General features: G+C 46.4%; 1 protein-coding gene across 2 annotated transcripts in view; it reads right to left on the bottom strand.

Annotated features, from left to right (window-relative positions):
* The window catches only part of LOC142775757 (uncharacterized), a 53,243-nt gene that overhangs the window by 35,682 nt on the left and 542 nt on the right, over window positions 1–17,019 (bottom strand). The window lies entirely within an intron of this gene.

The raw sequence follows: 17,019 nt of genomic DNA, 5'->3' as shown, positions 1-17,019 counted from the left end.
CATTGTATTCTTGACTGGGTGTTGGGCTAACGTTTCGCTTGCGTTCTCCTGTGTAGCGTTGTTTCAGCTCTTCTATTAACTGATCCGGATCACCTTGAAATTCCCCAGCTAGCCGTTGAAGGGTAGCGTTTGTTTCGGTTCTTGTTGCAGAGGGATCCAAAAGACTCCGTAGGATGTTCCACGTCTTTTTCGTGCTTAATGTGCCTTTTAAGGAATCGCAGAAGGTGCGCCAGTTGTTGTGGTAAAGTTCCTTTGAGTATGCGTTTACTTCCTCCGTGATTTTCGCTATACGGAGTCTGAGTTTCTTATTTAGCTTTTGTCGGCGCCACCGTTTCGTGAGGCCTCGACGAGCTTCCCAAAGATGTGTCAAGTGGGTGTCAATGGCAGGTGCGTCGGTAGTTGTTTGATACATCTTGGTGTTCTTGTCATAGAGACCCTTAATGTACGGTGTCCATTGGGCTATAGTTGTTGGCTTGGGCCCGTCTACTTCCTGTTGCTCTCTATATTTAGTCCAGTTAGTCAGTCTGGCTTTTCCGAGCGGGCGTCGCAGTCGAGCGGTTTCATATGTTATTTGCACAATATTGTGATCGCTGCCCAGATTGTCGTCCAGCACACTCCAGCGCATTGTCGCGGCATTGTTGCTTACGGTAAGGTTGGGAGTGGTGTCCCTGTTGACACTGTTTCCTAAACGAGTCGGTATGCCCGGTGTCGTGAGGAGTGTGTAGTCGTAGCGCTGTATCGCTTCTAAAAGTCGCGTACCTTTGGGTCTGTCTGCGCTATAACCCCATGTGGTGTGCCAAGCGTTGAAGTCCCCAGTGATGATCAAGCGGTCGCGTGGTTGAAGCTTGTTGTTCAAATAGTGGAAGATATTGCTGAATTCTGCTTTTCTGTCTTGTGGGGGACTGTATATGTTACATATAACCTGCCTCGGGCGTCCTTTCTTCGCTGGCCAGAGCGTTACGATAAGGTGTTGCGTCTTTTCATTCGGTGCCGTTATGCATGTAGCTGCCAATTCTTTCCGGACGAGTGTCGCAATCTTAGGTGTATTTGGATCCATGTACAGTTTGTAGCCAGAAACTGTTTTAGGCCTGGCTCCCACCTCTTGCAAGCAGATTACGTCAGGAGGAACCAGCGCCGCCTTTATGTATAGAGTGAGTGTAGCGTGCTTGTTGTGCAGGGAACGACAGTTCCAGGACCATATAGTGAGATTCTCGTTTGCTATGCGTCGGTTAATTGCCATGATGCGAGGAGGTGGGTGTGCTTTCAGCGTCCGAGGTAAGCATGCTTTTGGCGTCGGACTCCTGGGACCGCGGTTGGCTCTGCTTACGTCGACGCTTCGTTTCTTTGTCGAGGCTTTCATGAACGTATCGCTTCAGGTCATGAAATTCGACAAAGAACTAATTCATTTGGGCTTCTGTTTGCTGCAGTATGTGCTGTTGTATTAGCTGCAGTTGTTGTTGTAAAGTGAGGTTTGTCGCTGTTTGTTCTGTTCCTACATTGGCTACAGGATCTCGTGGTGGTGTCGATTGCGGTTGGATGTGCCCATTGTCCCGTAGCTTTTCGCTTGGGTGGCTTGTTAGATTTTGAGAGGCCTGGACTGTAGTTTTCGGGGTGGCTCCCATTAATTGGGCCAGCTGTTTTTCGAGCCATATTATTTTGTTCTCGTATTTGTCAAGGCGCTGCTTAAGCTGTTTGTTTTCAGCGATTACTGCTTGATAGTGTACGTTTTGTGTGATGGGGGGAGTACATGCAGACTTGGGAGCCACGGCTTCCGCCCAGCTTACCGGAAGTGAGGATGCCTGTTGGGTGCATCCTTGATCCCCGCCGTTGCCTTTGGCTCCCCCTCCTGGAGGACTGCGGTGGTGGTTCTGCTGAGTCGGTGCTGGCGCGTGCTTCTTGGATGGCGAGTGCGGCTTTCTGCCCGGTGACCGTGAATGCGACCGGGAACTGTGCTTGTCATCGGCTGACTTGTAGGCGTTTTCTTCCTCTTCGGAGGAGAACCAGCGGAGATTCTTGGTCCTCGGTGGGTCGTTGCTAGTGCCCCGTTGAAGCTTATCACTGTGGCCTGCTTGTACTTGCGGCTGTTTAGGCTTCGGCGGCTTAAGTCTTTTTTTGCAAGTTGGATCTCCTGTGGGGTGAGCCTCCCCGCACGAGGCGCAACTAATAGAACACGGATGTCCATCCGTTGGATTAGTCAGTCCGCACAGCCGGCAAATGGGGCGATCCGGATGCGGGCAAACGTCCGCGCGGTGTCCTTTTTCTCGGCAGACCTTGCAGACTTGAATCGTAGGTCGGAAGGGGTAGCAGCGGAGTTCACCCCCGTAATAGTAGACGGTACGAGGTAGCGTTGGACCGAAAAATGTAATGGCTGCGCTTTTCGTTGTGCCTATCATTCTGGCAGTGATGATCTCCACACCGTGCGTTCTGACACGTAGGTGCGCCATGAGAGTTTCGGTTGAGGTGTTCATCGGTACGCCGTGAATCACCCCTCTCAGAGTATCGTCTCCATTTGCGGCGTAGGCACGGACAGCGTGAGCCCTGCCGTTAAGCACAAGGGCGCGTATCAGACGCACTTTGTCCGCCACTTCCTCATATTTGGTCGACAGAATCGCTATGTTTGACCCTGGGTTGATTCTAAGGATGAAATGGCCATCTCTGATGCAAGCTTGGCATGCCTCGATGATTGCTTGCGCAAGCGTAGGAGTCAGAATGTTTCTCAGCGGGAGGCCCTGGTTTGGACGAATGACGATCTTGTAATCGTCCTTCGGCAACGGCGGTAGCTTTGGCAATTTCTTGAATGTTGGCGTGCCTGTCTTAACTTGGTCCTGGAGCCCTGCGCTGCCGCGCCTCCGCTCCAGTGCCTCTTGCTTGCGTTTTTTGGTGGATTTCGCTGCCTGCCAGCTAGCGTCCTCTTCTGCATGCGATTGAGCGCCGATAGCGTCTCGGCTCACCGTATCGTGGTCGCCCTGGAGTTGATCCATTTGGTCGTCTGCTGTACCATCCTGGTCTAGGAGGTGGTATTGTTGGTCGGTCGCCGCGTTGAGAGCCATAGCTGGATGAAGCTCCGACGCGGGCGTCCCCAGCGTCGGTGCAGCTGCCGGCGGCTCCCCAGGTCAGCGTTTGGTGAGCGTCCTAGGGGTGACGAGCTTTCTGAAGTCCTTTGGCACCTCCAAGTGGCAAGAAATCCTCTTGAGTGGTGCCCAGGCGTTCCTCGGAACTTCTTGAAGCTGATAGTAACGTTTTCGAGTGGTTGCAGACGGAAAACACCACTAAAAATCATGAGAATCCAGAGCGCGAAGCGAGCGCGTCTGCACTACTTCGAGCCCCCTGGCGGTCTTCTCTGCCTTGTAAAGAAAGCCTACCGCAGCCTTATAGCAGTGCGCTCGCGGTCCGTCACACGGCTTCTTTTCACATTTCGCGGGCTTTCTTTCTTTACAACATGGAAAACAATAACAGCGTGAGTCTGCCAAGTCTGGCAGTACGGGAATCTCGTACTGGCAGACTTGGTGCCTTACGTTGTATACGAGGGACTATAGGTCTGCTACCAGCTCGTATTCAGTTCACGTGCTACGTGACGCCACGCAAGCTCATAAGGGTGTGCAACACACGCCACCATGGCTACAGATGGCGCTGACTGACACTCCCACGTTTAAATTCACTTATATATCTTATAAAAGTGGCTGGGAGGATAGCCGACGTAGTAGCTCAGTGGTAGAGCATCGAACGCGTTATTCGAAGGTCGTAGGCTCAATTCCTGCTCACGGCAAGTTATTTTTTCACCCACTTTTCTTTCTTCACATTTACATTATGATTCGTTCGACAAACTTCCCTTAAACTTTCCATGGCATTATTGTCTGTTAGATCTCATTTTTACAGTAGATTTTCCGTGAGCGGTCACAACGTGGTTTATTTCGATGTTTCGGCCTAGAGTCTGGCCTTCATCAGGATTGAAGGTACAGTTTGTTGGTGCTCAGCTTTATACAATCTCATATCAGAGGGCAAGAGGAAAAAGGCAGAAAAAAGAAAAAAAGAAAAATAAAAAAGAAGAAAGAGTAAAGAAAAGAAAAAAAGAAAAAGAAAAAAAAGAGAAAAAGAATATAAGGTGGACTTTCCCCGGGCGCCCCCCTTCCACTCTTCCTTCGACCTCCCCCTTCATCTCTCTCCCTTTTCTCCCCTTCACCTGTCTGATGTCAGCGGTCTGTGTATGCTTCCTTTCACAAACGCATTCTTCCCGACCAGATGGCGCCTCCTGGCTCTGGCGGTTCGGTGTGGGGCAAAAAACAGCTTTTTTAAGAAGTTTAAGCCTTTAACTGCTCGGCGCCCCATCAACATTTCGTCGTAGAAAGAGGGGTGCCGCGTAGTGCGGCAGAGGCTGGTAAGCGGGCGCAATGCGAATTCCTTGCCCGCTTCTGGATTACGCGTGCAGTAGGGGCATTCCGGCTGTGCACAGGGTGACTGTTGGGCATGTCATGCATGACACAATTTATTGGGTAGTAAAATAAAACAGAAAACAGACGACAGCTGTACTTAGGAAGAGTAGTTACACTTGGAATTGTTTTGAGTTGTCCAGTGCCCTTCGCAGCTGCAGTGCCGTGAACTCGGTTACTATTTTCATTATTGCCGTTATTGTTTTCTAATGCTTTAGTTGCTGCAAGTGTACCAGGATTCTCATTTATTCCTCTATCGAGGATGTTAAATCCGTGGATAAGGAATGACTCTCGTTGTACACGTTCTCGGTTTGATTTAAATCCCGTCTCTAAGAGCGTTACTGATAATTTGTCGAAAGCATGGTCGGGAAGATTAAGATATTTTGATAGGGGTAGATTTGGGGCTGATTTCGCATGGGATCTGTGATTATTGAAGTGAATCCAAAATGGCGTTTCTGTTTGTCGGATGTACTGCATACTACACACGTTGCATTCGAGTAGGTATACCACATCAGAGGAATCGCATGTTAGGTTTCCTCGTATGTTAATCGAAAACTTGGATTGTGTGCTGATTGCTTTGTGTGTTTCTCGCATCGCCTTACATACAAGACATCGTGACTTTAAACAAGGTCGGCATGAATTATTGGGGGGTGAGGTATTGATTTGAGAGTGGACAAGTGTGTCTTTAGGTTGCGTGGTCGTCGGTAAACGACGCCTGGAGCGGATGGGAATGCGCGTTTCAGACGTTCACTTTGTTGCAGAATGTTGTAATGTCTTTTAAGGATTTTGTTTACATTGGGGAAGTTTGTGCTGTAAGTCAAGCAGAGGTTTGTTCGTTGTGGGTCTTCTTGCGGTGGTTGCTTCATAAGTAAGTCATCACGCTTCAGTTTTCTTGCTTTTTAAACAGCTTCATCAATTGGGGGGGTATTTTTGTTTCTCGAGCATAAGTTTTAGCCTCTGTGAGCTCGTGTCAAAATCAGCGTCTCTTGAGCAGATTCGCTTAAACCGGTGAGCCTGGCTGTATGGGATACTGTTTTTTCAGTGGTGCGGGTGGTCGCTTTGGTAATGGAGGTATTGTTGTCGATCCGTTGGTTTGCGATATAGAGTTGTAGAGATCTTGTCCTCTTCTATCGTTATGGTAACATCAAGAAAATTTACGGTTACTTGCGAGTATGTGTGTGTGAAGTGTACGTATGTTCGGATGTACAGCATTGTAAGTGTCGATAAAGCTGAGAAGTTTCTCCTCGCTGTGAGTCCAAATAAGAAAGATGTCGTCTATGTATCTTCTGTATAACAGTGGTTTCAAGGAACTTTGTGCAAGAAATTTTGATTCTAGCTTTCCCATGAATATGTTGGCATAATTGGGTGTCATTTTGGTGCCCATAGCGGTCCCGCTGATTTGTCGAAAATACTCTTGGTTAAACTCGAATGAATTTAATTCGAGGACCATCCTCTTCAAAGTTGCGATGGCAGAGAAATCTGGGGTGTTAGATTGTCTATGGTTTGTGTACATGTTTTGTAATGCAGCTATGCCGTCATCGTGATGAATATTTGTATAGAATGGAGAGACATCAAGAGTCTCTCCGGCACACACAGACCTGCAATGTCTCGAAGAAAATGTGTGGTGTCTTTTATGTACGACGTGAGGGTGCATGGAATGTGGCTCATTAGTTTGTCCACGTACCCTGATATGGGTTCAGTTATTGATATGGGTACAGTTATTGTGCCTGATATGATTGGTCGACCTGAGTTACCAGGTTTATGAATTTTTGGGAGTATGTAGAAGCGACCTGGACGAGGGTATGCTGCTCACATCAATTTGTTGTCAGCGTTGGTTATCTTTTCTGCATCCACCAGTTTCTTTAGTTCTGTTGATACGATACGTTTGTATTCGTCCGTCGGGTCACCTGGGAGGCGTTCGTAAAATCTTGAGCCGTCTAGTTGGCGGTATGCTTCTTGTAAGTAGTTGGTTGCATTAAGGACTACAATTGCTCCTCCTTTGTCAGCGGGTTTTATTGTTATGTCTGTCCTGGAAGCCAGAATTCTCATACTCATTTTTTTTCAGATTTTGTCAAGTTTTATCGGTTTCCTTTCTGTCTGTGGTATTCGTGTACTACATCTTTCTGTACTGCGGTGATATAAAGGTCCAGGCACTTGTCTCGATTACTGTTCGGTGTCCAATCATTTGTTCTACATTGTGCCGGATATGATTGGTTGACCTGGGTTACCAGGTTTATGAGTTTTTGGGAGTATGTGGAAGCAACCTGGACGAGGGTATGCTGCTCACATCAATTTGTTGTCAGCGTTGGTTATCTTTTCTGCATCCACCAGTTTCTTTAGTTCTGTTGATACGATACGTTTGTATTCGTCTGTCAGGTCACCTGGGAGGCGTTCGTAAAATCTTGAGCCGTCTAGTTGGCGGTATGCTTCTTGTAAGTAGTTGGTTGTATTAAGGACTACAATTGCTCCTCCTTTTTCAGTGGGTTTTATTGTTATGTCTGTCCTGGAAGCCAGAATTCTCATACTCATTTTTTTCAGATTTTGTTAAGTTTTATCGGTTTCCTTTTTGTCTGTGGTATTCGTGTACTACATCTTGCTGTACTGCGGTGATATAAAGGTCCAGGCACTTGTCTCGATTACTGTTCGGTGTCCAATCATTTGTTCTACGACGGTGAATTGTTTCGTAGTTAGAAGGCTTGTCCAGGAAATATTCGCGCAACCTTAAGCTTCGAGCGAAGTTGTCGAGGTCTCGCAGCAAGTGGAATCCATCGAAAAATTTTGTGGTCGGGCAGAAGCTTAGTCCTTTAGATAGCAGCTTTTCTTCGTCAGGTGACAAGCTCGTGTCCGATAGGTTTACAACCACAGTGTCACAGGGTGTGTTCATAGATGGGTGCTTGTTTGTACCATTAGTGGTTTCCTGGGTGGTGGTGTTGTAGTGATAAGGAAGTATATCAGGGAACGCGGGGTTGGGCACATGGTCTCTTTTGAGTTTATAAATTTTTGTGGTCATGATGGCTTGGTATTTATTCTGTTCAAATTCTGTTAATCGGGTGATTTCTTCGATCGATAAAGTGTTGTGGCGGAGAATGGTGTTAGCCATAGCGACCAGTTTCTTTACCTGCTTATCACCGTGATTAAGAGCGATTTCTATTAATTTAAGAGATGCCTCAAGTAGGACATTTTTCCATGCTATTTGGTCGTGTTCGTTTAGGTTTGTGGCGGCTGGTGTGAGGGAGAGTGTCATACCCTTGGGGTCTATTCTAGCATGAAGGTACACTTGCAATTTTGATTTATGCATTTCATGTCTAGTTCGTTTGTCAGCAAATTTTCGTACTTTAATGAAGGTGGCACTGCAACTGGGAAGCGATGAGCTAGACTTACATTTCCGAAGTCAATCTTCTTTTGGGTGTGGGGATGGCAGTGATGAAGTGCGCAGATTATAGTTATGTCCGGCAGGCCCTCGTCGTTGTAGGGAGGATTTCGGCGTTGGGCTCCCGGCGAACGTGTTCATAGGCAGTTCCGGGGTCCGCAATAGAGGGACGCGTTTTCGTAGATCGGCAGGCTTCCCTTTGAGGAGTGGTGTAGTGGTGCTGTCGTGTAGTGCTTTTGGTCTCGACATCCGCAATGGAGGGACGCGTGTTGGCTGTTCAGCAGACTTCCCCGCTAGTAGTGGTGCGCTGTTGATTATGGTGAGGGGGGGCTTGTGGCTCGCAGGAGTCACAGTTTCGCCGATCGTCGGGAAATCGTCTGTGATGTTGGATGGGTGTGGGGCTCCTGGAGTATGTTGATATGCAGAGTTCTAGTCGTGGGTGTCTTGTTGTGTTGAACGGATATTGACGGGAGCTGCTGGTTGAGTCGACCACCGCGTGGTAGCTTCGAAGTCTCCGCGACCGAGTGCACTCTTGAGGGTTTCGGCAATCAACGCGACACCCATAAAACTTGGATGAAGCCCATCCACAGCAAGAAAGCGTCTTGGTGGCAACTGCTCGAATTGGTAGTCGATATATGACACCTTGCTGGGTCTTCGGCAATAGGCCTTGACTCTGTCTCGTTGAATTGACGAGCGTCCCGGTTGAAGCGGTGCATATATATGAGATCTAACAGACAATAATGCCGAGGAAAGTATTGAATTGTAATGTAAATGTGAAGAAAGAAAAGTGTGTGAAAAGATTATTTGCTGTGGGCAGGATCAGAACCTGCGGCCTTCGAATAACGTGTTCGATGCGAAAGCATCAAACATGATTATTGAAGCAGATGGAATGGATCTGGAACCTGACAACTGATTGAGCAAACCATCGGTTGCCCTTTCTAGGTGAAGAGCGTCATTATCTGGCAAATGGTGCATGTGTGTATTAAATCAGATATTATGCTCGTGCTTCAGGTGTATGAAGTTTGTCGCTTGTTCAAAGGCAAACTTTCTCTTTTTTTCTCTTTTTTCTTCTGGTTGTCCTTTATAAACGCCGTGTGGGATAAATAAACCTTCAGTCGATAACCAGGGTGCGTACTTGTCCTTTTCCGTCAGTGTTTTCTGCTGCGTAATATACTCAGATCCTGTATCACCAACTGGCCCACTCGTCCAGATTGATGGGTGTACGGAGTCAGCTTCCGCGGACGCCGTCCTCCCGTCAAGAGAGTAGAAGAAAATAAAAGCGCTCTATTATTTGCCTCCCGTAATGGAGGTACAGCTCAGTGTTTATAGGGGTGGTGAAGGGGCACGTAAAGTTGATAGGTAGAAAGAGAGAAGATTACCATAAAGGGTGAGTGAAAGACAACAAAATATCTCGTTGGTACAGGCAGGTGGGATGAAGCGAAGGCATTGGACTATTGAGCGTTGATGACCGCAGGAGCCACAAATACGAGAAATGTTCGCAGGGCTGGTAGGCTGGGCCATGCGGGAAAGAGGAAATCCACCACAGTTGTCGCAGGTAGACGGAGTAGGCGGTAGCGGCGCACCATCTCGCATTGTTCACCTGCCAGATCAGGGCAGGCGGTAATGATGTGCTCGAGCAAAATGATAGAGCTATTGTGTTTCTTTTTTTGCCGAGCTGAGGGGAGGATAGGGGTATACAATGTCATTTACGTAAAAAATATTAAAAAGCAATATGAATTAATATTGAATGCTTCAGGAGAAGAAATGATCATTGTAAACACTAATTAAAAAACATTTATTCAAACGTCAGTACGCCATACCGATTGCGACCGGGGGATGTGGAAGACGAAGATGACGTTCGCTCTCGAGGCGCTGGCTCACGAGGAGGTACTGGCTACGCTTTGTCGGCTTCCATTATTTTGTGCACGAGACCTGATGAAGCGCGTACGTTTCGCTAGCATCATTCCAGTGATGTTCGACGGCGCCGTAGTTGATTTTGTCTCTAGAGCAACGCCTGCCCACTGGTCGTTCTCTTCATATCGTGCTTTTTCTCGGCCATGTTTCGGACACAGCGGATCTACGGGGCTGGCTCGGTGATCTGCTCGTTCTGAACCGGGCTCGTCCCTTCGGACTCTTTCGGACGGTGGTTTGGCTGAGTTTTGGGTGAATTTGACCTGTTGAAACTAGCTGACGTTGCATATTACTTCTTTAGGCAATTGAATTAGTGCTAATGTCTAATTCATCTCCTGGCCAAGGGCACAGCCCTTGGTCAGCGTCCTTGCCTCATGATGAATTGCCATTGGAATATTTTTTCCGCAGTGGTGTTGGAAGCATCCCTGTTGCGCTGGTGCCCTCGAGTGGTGGATTTATTAGGCTCAACAACCCGAAGGCGATCCAGGTGGAGTTGCAGGCCATGACGCCGCACTTTCAGCTGATAAGTGATGTTCGTCAGTTCGGAAGAGGTGGTTTGGTATGCAGATCGTCAGATCCTTCGTGCGTTTCTGACATCCTAAAATGCAAGACATTTGCTTCGGTCCCGGTAAGTGCATTTATCCCGCCTCATTTAGCGTGCACTAAGGGAATTGTACGAGGAGTCGACTCTACATTAACGCCCGCTGAGACTCTGGAAAAGCTGTCTGATGCTGGGGTCATAGCTGTGTACCGATGCAACCGATTAGTTAACGGTGAGAAAGTCCCCACTGAGTCGGTTATTGCTACCTTTGCTGGCACTTCCTGTCCATTCGAGTTGAAAATATGGCCGCTCATTTTCAGAGTCGAACGTCTCGCTTCTCGTCCTCTCCAAGGTCAAAACTGTTGGCGTTTTGGTCACAGTGCAGGGGGCTGTAAATCAAATTCACGTTGCCGCATCTGTGGCGATACCCACCCATCGAAGGAGTGCAACGCCGAAACCGAAAAGTGCTGCCTCTGTGCAGGAAATCACGCGGCCGATTATCCGAACTGCAACGCAAGGTCTAATGAAACGCAACTTCTAGAAATCATGGACAGACGTCGTTGCTCGCGGCGAGAAGCAATAACAGTTGTGAAAGATAGAGCCTTTGGATATGCCGGAGTCGCGTCGAGGCACGAACAACTAAGTGAGACGAAGATTCTTAATCTCATTGAGGCTGCAGTAGAAAAGGCGATGTCGAAAGCGCTGGAACACATAGTTACGAGCGTGAGTGAATGCATCTCTCAAGTGTTTTGCTCACAGATGACACAGCTGGCTTCTGCAATAGCAGTACCGATGGCCAAGTCGGCACCTTGTGCATTGGAAGAGATACCGAATTTAGCCCCACAGCGACAATCCCGAGAGGAGAAAACCCCAATTTTGTCCGTACCTTCTACGTCGACCCACGTGGAGGATCAGAATGAAATGGACGTATGCCAAGATTTCAGGCGTCAGAAGCGCACTGGATCTCCATTAAAATCTCCTTGCCCAAACACAAAACCCAAAAAGGGCAGCGAAAATGCCAGTGCACTTTTTAAGGAGAGTATTTAAGAAGCTGCCGTTGCTGAAGTGTTTCGCTCGTCAACATAGATACCTTGAAAGTACTACAGTGGAATTGTAGGTCTTTGATTTCTGCTTCTACTGACTTACTTTGCTTAATTAATCAGTTATATCCGGATATAATCTTATTACAAGAAACCTGGCTTAACCCTGTTAAGAAGTATCATTTAAACCATTTTAGAGCATTTCGGTTAGACCGTCCATCACTAGGAGGTGGTCTAATTATACTAGTCTCGAATAAATTTTGCCGCACAGCGAGCATAGCTTTTCAGCTTATGTCCACAGACTGTGAAATTTTGGCAATAGACCTCTGTCTGCCCGGGCACCACCCTTTTTCACTTATAAACGCATATTTTCCAACGGGTTTGCATAATACTCAACAAAGAGATACTGCCTTAGCTAATTGCAAGAATGATTTCCTTCTGACTGGTGATTTCAACTCACATCATGTTTCATGGGGATTTCGAACAGACCATTCTGGTACTCTTCTGTGGGATTGGATGATTAATAAAAATCTTACCTGCCTAAATGATAGACAGCCTACATTTATTCGCGGACGGACACGATCGGTATTAGATCTCACGTTTTGCAGCCCAAGTGTTTCAATAAAGTCTTGGAAAACAATTGATTTCTCTTCAAACAGTGACCATCTTCCTGTATACTTTGAAATCTCATGTGCTGTGAAATCTATTGAAAGGACAGAGAAAACATTGATCAATTACAAAAAATTTACAAACTGCTTGCGTTCTAACATTAGGGCAGTGTCCAGAGGTCAAAATGAAGACCTCGGCAGAAATCTCTGTTCTGCTTTAAAAATCTCCGAGAACACTTCAGAATTTGTAATTGCTTCGTCGTCATCCAAAAGTGCCCAACCTAGTAGATGGTGGAATGATGAGTGCACACGAGATTATAGAAGAAGAAAAGCTGCATGGAAAAGACTTATATGTAATCAGAGTCCAAGAAATTGGAAGGATTATCAGTTCATTGCGGCAACATTTAAACGCACTGTATCGCGAGCGAAAGAGCGATATGACCAAGAACATTTCGAGTACCTGTCTAAATCAAATAACAAACGTGCTTTATTCAACTTCCTTCGTGGTAGGAAGAAGACCCCTATACCAGGAAACGTTGACTCAGTAGTTTAAACCTCACAGGAACTACAGGAATCATTGAATCAGTTGGCTAAAGAATTAGAAAACAGGTTCTCAACGCATCTTCCTAATTCGGCTTACACAACAACCATCTATGACTACACAGAAATATCGACTTCCGAATTAAATCAGGCTATGGAAAGATTGCCAAATGCAGCACCAGGCCCCGATGGAATAACAAATACAATGCTAAAAATACTTCACAGGGAATATCCGAATGATCTGTTAGGTCTCGTCAATTATTCCCTTAGAAGAGCATGGATCCCTTCTGAATGGAAGATTGCGAAAATTATACCATTGCTTAAGAAACAGGGGGCAGGCTATAATTTAGACAACATACGACCGATAGCCTTAACATCTAATGTAGTAAAACTTATTGAAAGGGTACTTCATGGTCGTATAATTAGGTTTATTAACGAGAAACAACTGTTGAGTTCTTCCCAAATTGGCTTTAGATCTGGATATTCCATATGGCATGCACATGTAGATCTGGAAAGTCGTATTCATATTTCCCGTCACAAAAAGCACTTTGCGGCTTTAGTAACGTTAGACATATGTAAAGCATATGATAGTGTAGAGTATTCTATCTTGACAAATCAGTTATGGAGTCATAGACTTCCACCTTATATAGTAGCATGGGTGACGGAATTTTTAAGTAGAAGAGAATTCTATTGTTATCAAGGCGGTTTCTCTTCCTGTAAGCACAAGCAAACCCGAGGAGTACCTCAGGGGTCAGTACTTTCCCCGGTTTTATTCAACATATTGCTTAGTACCATCCCCGTTCATCCAGATGTGAAAACCTATGTTTATGCCGATGACATTGCTTTCTTTGCTATGGCACATGACTTCCAATGTCTCTACACTATCTTGCAAGCATATCTTAATAAAATAGAACATTGGCTGGATGGATTGATGTTGAACCTGAATACCGGTAAATGTGCTATTCTCGTTTTTCCAATCAAAGATCCCGTGCACATATCTATTAATTACAAGCTTCAAGATATCCCACAAGTACAATCATTGAAATATCTTGGAGTTGTGTATAATGAACATCTAAATTGGCGCCCTCACATTGAATACATCGCGACAAAAGCAGTACGCGCGATGGGCGTATTGCGGAGGTTGAGCAATTGTAGATCAGGTATGAGAAGAAAGGCACTTTTGATTATATATAAAATGTATGTCCGACCTGTGTTGGAGTTTGGCTGCATTCTTTTTTCTGGTGCGCCAGCCTACAAACTTCGGCCGCTCGTTCTGTTGGAAAGAGAGGCTTTACGGCTCTGCTTAGGACTTCCAAAGTATACTGCAAATGCAGTGTTATACCTTGAAGCACGAATACCAACCTTACTATGTCGCTTTAACATTCTTACTGTGCAGACCTTTTTACGACTATAAGAAGCACCGTTTAACCCTGAACAAGTTATTTTTATTTCCAATCCTGACCTTCTCCGTGCATTGGCCCAGATTTACCAAACCACAAATAGTATTTGTTCAATCGTTACTTGAGCCCCTAAATGTACACGTTCGTGATCTGATTCCTTTAACTGAGCAACAAAATTCTCCAGAAATTGTTTACCATGATATCTTCCCAACTCACGCAAAGCTATTACCTACAGGCATTTTAAATGGTTTATTGCAAGACCATTTAAGTACTCTGCCAACAAATGTCATTATAGCAACGGACGCATCTCAATCACATGAAAAATCAGGCGTTGGAATATATTGCCCCCTACTTGATTGGTCATTTTCACTTCGCTTACCGGACTTTCTTCCTGTCTTTCTGGCTGAATTCATGGCAATAATGTTAGCTTTGCGAAAGGTAAACATTTCCATTCCAGTCGTAGCAGTCATAACTGATTCATTATCAGTGTGCTCTTCTCTGTCCACATCTGGTCACTCACCTATAGTGAAACTTTTTAAATCGTTGATCCCCTGTCATCTCCGAAGTATTCATTTAATCTGGACACCAGGGCACAAAGGTTTGTTGTTAAACGAAATAGCTGATTCTCTTGCGAAGGCATCCCTTTCGACACCAATTATTCCTATTTTCCCTCATACAGTATACATTACGGTGGCGCGATTTCGCACACTTAAAATCAGGCAAAATTTATCTGACCCTGCACTGACGGCTTCTCCAGAGTACAAACACTTGTTATTTCCCTGGCGCAGTGAACTGACTAATTCAAGGATGATGGAAGTTGTCATCACGAAATTTCGTTGCCGCGTTACCTCCCTCAATTTTTACTTGCATAGATCAGGCATATTGAATTCCCCTATGTGCATTTACTGTAATCAAGAGGAAACGATCAGTCATTTTTTATTACATTGTCGCCGTTTCGATTTATTCAGGCAAAGCATACTAGCACCACCTCTTCAAAGACTGGGCTTGCAACTATCACAACCTGATCTTCTTTCATTTGGAGCCTCTACACTGGGTTTCAGCCACGGGGATGTTTTATTCGCCGTTCAAGAATACATCACTGCGACTAAACGATTTTCTTGCTAAATTGCTGTCTCACTATTTTTTTTTATTTTTTTCTGCAAACTTGATATCGGTATTTCAAATCAAAATTAAGTTACAAAAAAAAGAAAAATTGTAGAAATGACGCAATGCTGAAAGTTTAGGGCAAATTCACCTTATAATCGGCCAATCCCCTTCTTTGGGTACGAGCCATGTGCACAGGAAAACAACAACAACAACAACAACTACTGGCTACGCTTTGTCGGCTTTCATTATTTTGTGCACGAGACCTGATGAAGCGCGTACGTTCCGATAGCACCATTCCAGTGATGTTCGAAGCCGCCGCTGTTGATTGTGTCTCTGGAGCCCCGCTTGCCCGCTGGTTGTTCTGTTCCTACCAGGCCTTCTCACTGCCGTGGTCCGGACACCACTGTGATGCGAGCCCCGTCTTCAGTTTCACTCAAGCCTTCGATGTTCCAGGAAGAATCCGTTGAACTGTCGGTCACGTTGATGCCCGAGTTTGTTGCCGCAAGTTTCGGACAACCGTCAGGAATTCAGGCGATGACATCAGTAGCCTTTGTTGCAAGTTTTCCGCTCCGTCTTCGAGGGCTGCACTCAGGGCAGCCTTTTGATTTGTGCACTTAAATGTCATCGATGGCGGACATGACCCAGCGTGCCTGCACCGAATCCCATAAAAGCAACGACCCTCAAATCTACGGAAAATCACAGCGGTATCACCACCCGGTTGGTGCCGTCACGAGCTTCGCCAGGTGGGGCTCTGCGCGGCTTCTTGATGCGAAAGTGGTGCCTGTCACCATGTGGTCATCAGCCGGTGATATGCTGGGGACCTGTGCCTGGGGCATGGTCGTTTGATTTTATCCTCATCCCGGAACCAGGACAGCTTAGTGACTGATTTTATTTGATGTTTGTGTTTAACCACTCACTTCAAATAGTTCTTTATTATTGGTACGATAACTTTGTTTAATAAATACCTGTGACGAATCTTCGTTCGTACTGTCTTCGTGAAGGCAGTGTCAGAAGCTGTCCGCTTTCTTTGGTGGTATGTTCACATGTGTATCGCTGGCGTACCAAGTCGGGGAAGGGGAAGGGGGGGGGGTGATTGATTAGACACCGACTCTCCGAAAATTTTCTTTCTAGCATGGGTACGCGTACGCTTGCTCCGTTTCTCTCCGCTGATATCCTCTCCCACAACGCTTCGCTCTCATCGCCGAACACCCCTCCCATGACTCTCCCAATCTCGTGTGGCATATGTCATCACTGACGCGCTGCTTGAAACACCATATACATCCGGTTGCCACGACTCCGGCCGTCGACTCCCTCAGTTGCGTTGTAGCTGCGTGTTTGTTGGCGAACCGTGGCTGCCGTAATCGTGCCGGTATGGACACTGCGTTGCGCGCACGCCTTCAAAGGATCGCCAACGTCATGAACTCGTACGGGGACGTGACGTGCCTCGTACGTGCTGCACGCACGCAGCCAGGGGCGTAGTCAGACATTTTTTTTTCCGGGCAGGAGGGAGTTCACGCCGACCCGACTGGAGGGAAGGGGGACGCAAGCATCTGTTTTTTTTTCTTGTGACGTGACTATCTGCGGTAGTTTGAGCAGATTCATGTGTACTTGCATGTATATCAATGTCGCGAGACTCACCCCTCTCCTTGTGCGTATAGTTGTGAAGAGAGCACGTAAAAGTAAAGTCATCATCATCATCATCATCATCATCATCATCATCATCACCATGACTATTCCCACTGCTGGAAAATGCCTCTCCCATGGTCCGCAAATCAACCCTGTCTTAAGCTTTCTGCTGCCACGTTGTACCTGCGAATTTCTTTATCTTATCAGCTCACCCAACTTTTTGTCCTCGGTTCTTTGCGTTGTCCTTCTTTGGGAATCCGGTCAGTTACCCTCAATGACAATCGGTAATCCTGTCTACGTGCAACGTGCCCGGCCTATGTCTGTTTCTTCTTTTTGATTCAACTATGATATCTTGAACCCCGGTTGATTGGCTGACCCACTCTGATTTTCCTTTTGGTCGCTCACTGCGTCGTCCTACATTTAAGCGGAACCCTCTTTGAAAGACTCCA

Source organism: Rhipicephalus microplus, chromosome X (genome assembly GCF_043290135.1).
Source record: "Rhipicephalus microplus isolate Deutch F79 chromosome X, USDA_Rmic, whole genome shotgun sequence".
Taxonomy (NCBI): domain Eukaryota; kingdom Metazoa; phylum Arthropoda; class Arachnida; order Ixodida; family Ixodidae; genus Rhipicephalus; species Rhipicephalus microplus.
Note: the sequence above shows the minus strand (reverse complement) of the source record. Positions and strands in the feature narration are given on the sequence as shown.